Raw genomic sequence first — 6,067 nt, 5'->3', positions numbered from 1 at the left:
GACACAGAAGTCATGTGGATGGAACCTTTTTAGAGGGAAGAAGGGAACCAGTGAGAAGAAGGGGCAGACGAAGATATTAGGGGAAGAATACAAGCAAGATGCAGTGCTATACATGTATGAAAATGATCACGAGAGCTATCAGTTCACATGTTAGCTTTAAAAAAAAAAAAAAAAAAAAGGTGTGTGCATGTGTGAAGGTCCCAGGGTGAGGAAGGTCAGTTCTCTCCTTCCACCATGTGAGTCCCAGGTATTGAATTTAGGTCACCAGGATTGTTGTAGACACCTTTAACTCACTGAGACATCTCACTGGGTGCTTCCCAGCCCCAGTGGGAGGGGATGAGACAAGGTCTCTATATATACTCTATGTAGCTCTGGCTGTCCTGGAACTCACTGTGTAGACCAGGCTGGCCTTGAACGCACAGATATCCACAAGCCTCTACCTCCTGAGTACTGGAATTTAAGGTGTCCACCACCAGGCCCAACCCCAATATTTTTTAACAAAAGAAAGCACGGTCATATTGATCCAATGTTTTTCTTTGCTCTATCACATTACATTCTAGCTGGATTTTTATTTTGTTTTGGATTGATTTAGGTGTTTCTTGGTTTTGTCTTGTTTTTTATAGCTTTTATTTTACAATTGGTTTTCATTAGCAGGTTGGCTTGGGGAGTTTTAGGGGGGTTGTTTGTTTGTTTGTTTGTTTGTTTGAAACAGGGTCTCACTGTATAACCCTGGGTGGCTTGCAAGTCACTATATATTTGAGGTCTCAAATTCACAGAGATCTGCCAGCCTCTATCTACCAAGTTCTGGCATTAAAGGGGTGTTCTACCACAGCCTGTTGTTTTTGTGATTTGAGACAGAATGGCTCAGTGTTGCTTTAAAATAGCCATCCTCCTAAGTGCGGAGATTCCAGACATGTGTTCCATCTACATTCTAGATTCTTGGTGTCCCCTTACGCTTAACTTCTTTGTTCACTTCTGACTTATGGACACCTTCTGTGAGACTACCAACTTCCCTTAGAAATGAGTAGACTGAATACTGGAAAACTATCCATTTCCCCCGTTTCTTGTCTGTTTCTTTTCCAACGAGGCTAGAAACTAAAGTAGGTAAATATCTTGGCTACGTGGCATAATCCTGGGCGAGATGTGAAAGGAAGACTCCAGGGGGAGAGTCCCTGCTAAGTAGAGGAAACACTTCAAGGGAGCCTTAACCTTTGACTCTCTCAGTCACAACACAAATGTCACACGTCACAACTCAGAAGCCAAAACCCACCTAACAAGGGGGAATGAGAAGGAAGATGGAAAGTGCTTGCTGACTGCTTAGACCACCAACCATCTCCTACAGCTCTGCCCTGTTCTAAATGCCCCTTCCCCCTCTGCTCACCTCTATTGAAAGGAAGGTGTGGGTCAGAGCCAGACTATCAGTTGTGGACCTTTGCCATGCAGGACTCTCTTATGGGTAAACTGAGAACCTGCTGGGTCAAAATCCATGGCTGCCATTTCCCTTCCACTGCTTGCCTAAAGAGGGAAAGGTAATGTCTTCTACCCAATCACTGTCCACAAAACATCATATATCCTTGAGGTCAATGATTTTCTCCCACAGTTGAGGCTTCTTGGCACAGAAGCAATTTCTCCACCCATCCTAAGTGTGTTTTATTTTAAGCATGGCTCACCCTTCCACAGATATATTTTAGTCACCCAATTATACTGCAGTGGCTGGTCCGAGATTATATTTACTTTCTTCTACTAAAATGTGTTTGCCTGCTGTACCTCTAGAAACACACGTTTCTTTCTCAGAAGGGAGTTGCATCAAGAATAGAATAAAAGTATATACATTTAATTACAACCTATAGCTAGTATATGTATAAAGCAGGTGGCCAGTGTATAAAAATAACATTGGCAGTTGGAGAAATAGTTCAATCAATAAAGAGCTTGCGTTGCAAGTTTGGGGACCCGAGTCTGACCCTAGGAATCCATATACAAATGTCAGGTGTGGTAATGTGCACCTTTTTGTCTTAAATATGTTTGTTTATTGTTTGTTGGAATTGGGTATGCATGCCTGACATAAGTATATAGATCAAGAAAACAGCTTACAGAAGTTAGTTCTCTCCTTCTACCATGCAAGTCCCAAGGACTGAACTCAAGTTCTCAGGTTTGGCAACAAATACCTCTACCCTCTGTGCCATTTCACCAGACCTGGTGATACACACTTTTTTTTTTTTTCAATAATTTATTTCTTTTTCTTCACTTTACACCTAGATGGCAGCACCCCTCTTCCTCCTCCGTCCTCCTGGGCACACCCTTACAAAGACCTCCCCCTCCTGATACCCCTCTCTCCTCAGAGAAGGGGAAGCCCCCAAACCCAAGTACCACCCCACCCTGGGACATTCAGTCCCACTGAGACCGAACCATCCACTAAAGAGCATGTGCGGGCTGAAACTAGGCCCCCTACACATTTGTGGCAGAGGTGCAGCGTAGTCTTCATGTGGGCCCCTGAACAACTGGAGCAGGGGCTGTATTTGACTTTGTTGCCTGCTCTTCCCCTTCCCGGACTGCCTGGCGTTATGCACTTTTGAGGCTCACTGCCTAGTGAATCTAGCCTAATTGGTGAGCTCTGGTCCAACGATGACGAACTTTTTCTCAAAAGAGCTGATCGGCATTGCCGAAGATGACACCCAGAGTTGACCTGACCTCCACCTGTGTGCACTCAATGCACCCAAACACACAGAGTGTGTGCACCAATGCAGAAAAATGAGAACTAGGGACAAAGGAGAAATCAACCATGAATCCACTCCCCTACTTGAATTTATGGTCTCGGCCTCACCCTTTTTATAACCTGAGTAGAGAACTTACACTCTATTAATTTACAACCATGTGTAACTTTATTTTCTCCTAAAATGATGCTATCTTAAACTAACCGTGTACAACACGGCTCATTAAGAACACAACCAACAGTATCTAGAATGTTCTTAGTGCTCCTTTCTAGAGTTACTGCTACACTGAAATATAAAACTCTGCCTTTCCCTGTATTCAAGTAGTTAGCTTTGTTGTGAAGGGCTCATTTGGGGTCATGATTTGAGGGTACAGTTCCTCATGTCAATGAAGGCATGGCAATGGGGTGGAAGGCAGCTGACCTAGGACCCAGAAGCAGCGAGTGAAGAATCCTTGGGCTCAGCTCACTTTCTCCGTTTTATTCAGTCAAGGATCCCAGTCCATGAAGTCGTACTGCTCACATTTAGAGTCTGTCTTCCCACGTCTATCTCTAACTAACCTGTCTAGAAAGTCTAGCCTACCACTAACCCACCTAGAAAGTTCCTCACAGACATGTGTAAAGACTTGTCTCCAGGTGACTCCTGATCAAGTTGACAATCAATATTCCCTCTCGCAGGCCCAGCTACTCCTTATTAATTTGACAATCAACGCATCACGTTTAAGCCGAATCTTCCTCCAAAGAGACTCATGGCCGTCTCAGAATACGAAATGCATTTGGTTCAACTTCAAAAGTGCTCGTAGTTTTTTTAGCAATCCCAGAGCACAGTTCAAAAGTGTAAGTGCAGAGTCTCTTCTGGGATGCCAGCAGTTCTTAACTGTGAGCTCTTGTAAAACCAAAATTAAGTTTATGTTTCCAGTAGACGATGGCACGAAATGAGCAAGTCCGTTCCAAAGTGAAGAACAGGAACCTATCAAGGAGCGATGAGATAAGAGCAAACCCGAAAGGGGAAAAGCAAACCCTACAGCTCCGTGTCTAACATCCGTGACTCTTGATGGTCATCGTAATTCCAAAGGTGCGCAGGTACCCCCAAGCCCCAGCTCTATTGTCTGCAACACATACAGCTTCCCTCTTGGGCTGGTCTGCTCCTTACACTCGACTTTCCCCAACAGACTTCTCATGGTCCAACATCCTAGATTCTCCTTAGGCTTCTCCTTAGACCACTCAGGGTAGAATTGATCCCATAGCCCTGTGGTTCTTAACCTGTGTCTCTCGCCACCCCTTTGGGGGTTGAATGACCTTTTCCAGGGGTCACCTAAGGCCAGCAGAAAACACAGATATTTACATTATGATTCATAACGGTAGCAAAATTACAGTTATGAAGTAGCAATAAAATAATTTGGGGGGAGAGAGGTAACCACAACATGAACTGTATTAAAGGGTCACAGCATTAGGAAGGTTGAGAATCACTGCTGTAGACCATAGTTGCAGCAGCCTGTGCGTATTGACCCCTGGAAAACACTTTTTGAGCAGGGAAACTTCCCGTGGTGGTCTCATTTCAGGCTCCTGAATTTGCATTGTCACAAGATGGAGCCTCCGATGATTGGAGTCTTTCTCTCGGAACACCTTTCCTGTCATCCTCGTGTAGTGTAGAGCGCCACATTTCTCTTTAATGGTGATAATCTAATAGTTAGCACTGCTTTCAAGCCTGCCTGGTGTGAGGTTGAACAGCTTTTCATGTCTTTCTGCTCATTTTTGGCTCTTCCACTGCAGACCTGACTGAGAGCAGCAGGCAGGCCCCACGCCACAGCCTTAAGTCTAACCTTGTCTTGCAAGTTTCTCTGCCAATCAAATTAGTCTGTTATGCCTGTATTCAACTTTCCTCAAATTCTCGAGGCATGGGCAGGTAACAAAACCTTAGAGGCCCCCACACTTTAACACAACTGGTTCCATGATAGGCCCCCACTCAGGCCATAAAACTGACCACGTAGACAACAGACACCTGCCAAAAGGAAAGCAAAGACCTAATCCATCAAAGTCCACAGTTCTGGGAAAGTCTACCTAGATAGAAGCTTCTATAGTTCTGCTTCTGGCTAACTGTTCCTGTTAACTGTCAATTTTTGTGATACATTTCCTGATGTATATTTTGATATAGTTTTTGTGCTTAAAAGCTCACCATGAGAAAGGCTTGGGGTTACAGAGGGATCCCACGCACCCAATGTAGTCACTGGCGGGCTAATAAGGACTTTTTATTGGTTTAAACCCATATCAGCATGGTCTTCTCTGGTGGATACCCTGCAACAGGCAGAAATCCAACAGATTCATCCCCAGAATATCATACAAATGACCTCTAGCCTAGTTCCTAATACAGTTATTATTCCCCTCTAAAACCTCATGAGAGAAGTTTCCACTGTCTATATTTCTCTCAGCATTCTGGGCTTCTGAACTCACAATAGAATGGCCTGTTGTGGTGGCTTGAATATGCCTGGCCCAGGGAGTGCCATTATTCCGAAGTGTGGCCTTGTTGGAGGAAGTGTGGGGTGGGCTTGAGACCCTCCTCCAGCTGCCTGAAAGCAATCTGCTCCTGGTTCCTTTAATGAAGATGTAGAACTCTCAGTTCCTCCTGCACCATGCCTGCCTGGATGCTGCCATGCTCCCGCCTTGATAATGGACTGAACCTCTGAACCTCTAAGCCAGCCCCAATTAAATGTCAAGAGTTGCCTTGGTCATGGTGTCTGTTCACAGCAGTAAAGCCCTAACTAAGATACCCATTAAGCTCTATTTACAGCATCCTTGGGCTTTCTAGTCTCTAATTCCAAACTCTTCTCCACATCCTTTCTGAAAACAATTTCAAAACCCTTTAAGCCATATAGTACAGTTAACCCAGCAGCCGCCGCACCTTTCGGTACCATTCTTTTAGTTAGTTGTCTTGTTGTTGTAAAAATAGAAACAAGAATTCAAAGCTGACAGAGGCAACGTAAGGAAGGAAGAGTTGTTCTGGCTCACAGTTTGAGGGTCTCATCCATAAAAGCATGGGTGTCATGGGGACTGGAGTAGGAAGCCGGTGGCCACACTGCATCTGTCGTCAAGAAGCAGCTACCCAGTCAGAGAGCATGTGCACAGTCCAATCCTCCCATTCGTGATTGTATTTTTGTTTATGTGTGTGCCCTGTGCCCAGTGTGAGGATACCCACAGAGTTCTGAGAATGGCATCAGAGTCTCTGCTGCTGGAGTTACAGGCAGTTGTGGGCTCCAAATATAGTTGTGAGCACCAAATATAGGCACTGGGAACCAAATGCTGGTTCTAACTACTGGGCCATCTCTCTGGTCCTGTTTCTCCTTTATTCAGTCTGGGACCTTA

This window comes from Mus caroli, unplaced genomic scaffold (genome assembly GCF_978045245.1).
Source record: "Mus caroli unplaced genomic scaffold, Mus_caroli_1 scaffold_11, whole genome shotgun sequence".
Lineage (NCBI taxonomy): Eukaryota > Metazoa > Chordata > Mammalia > Rodentia > Muridae > Mus > Mus caroli.
Note: the sequence above shows the minus strand (reverse complement) of the source record.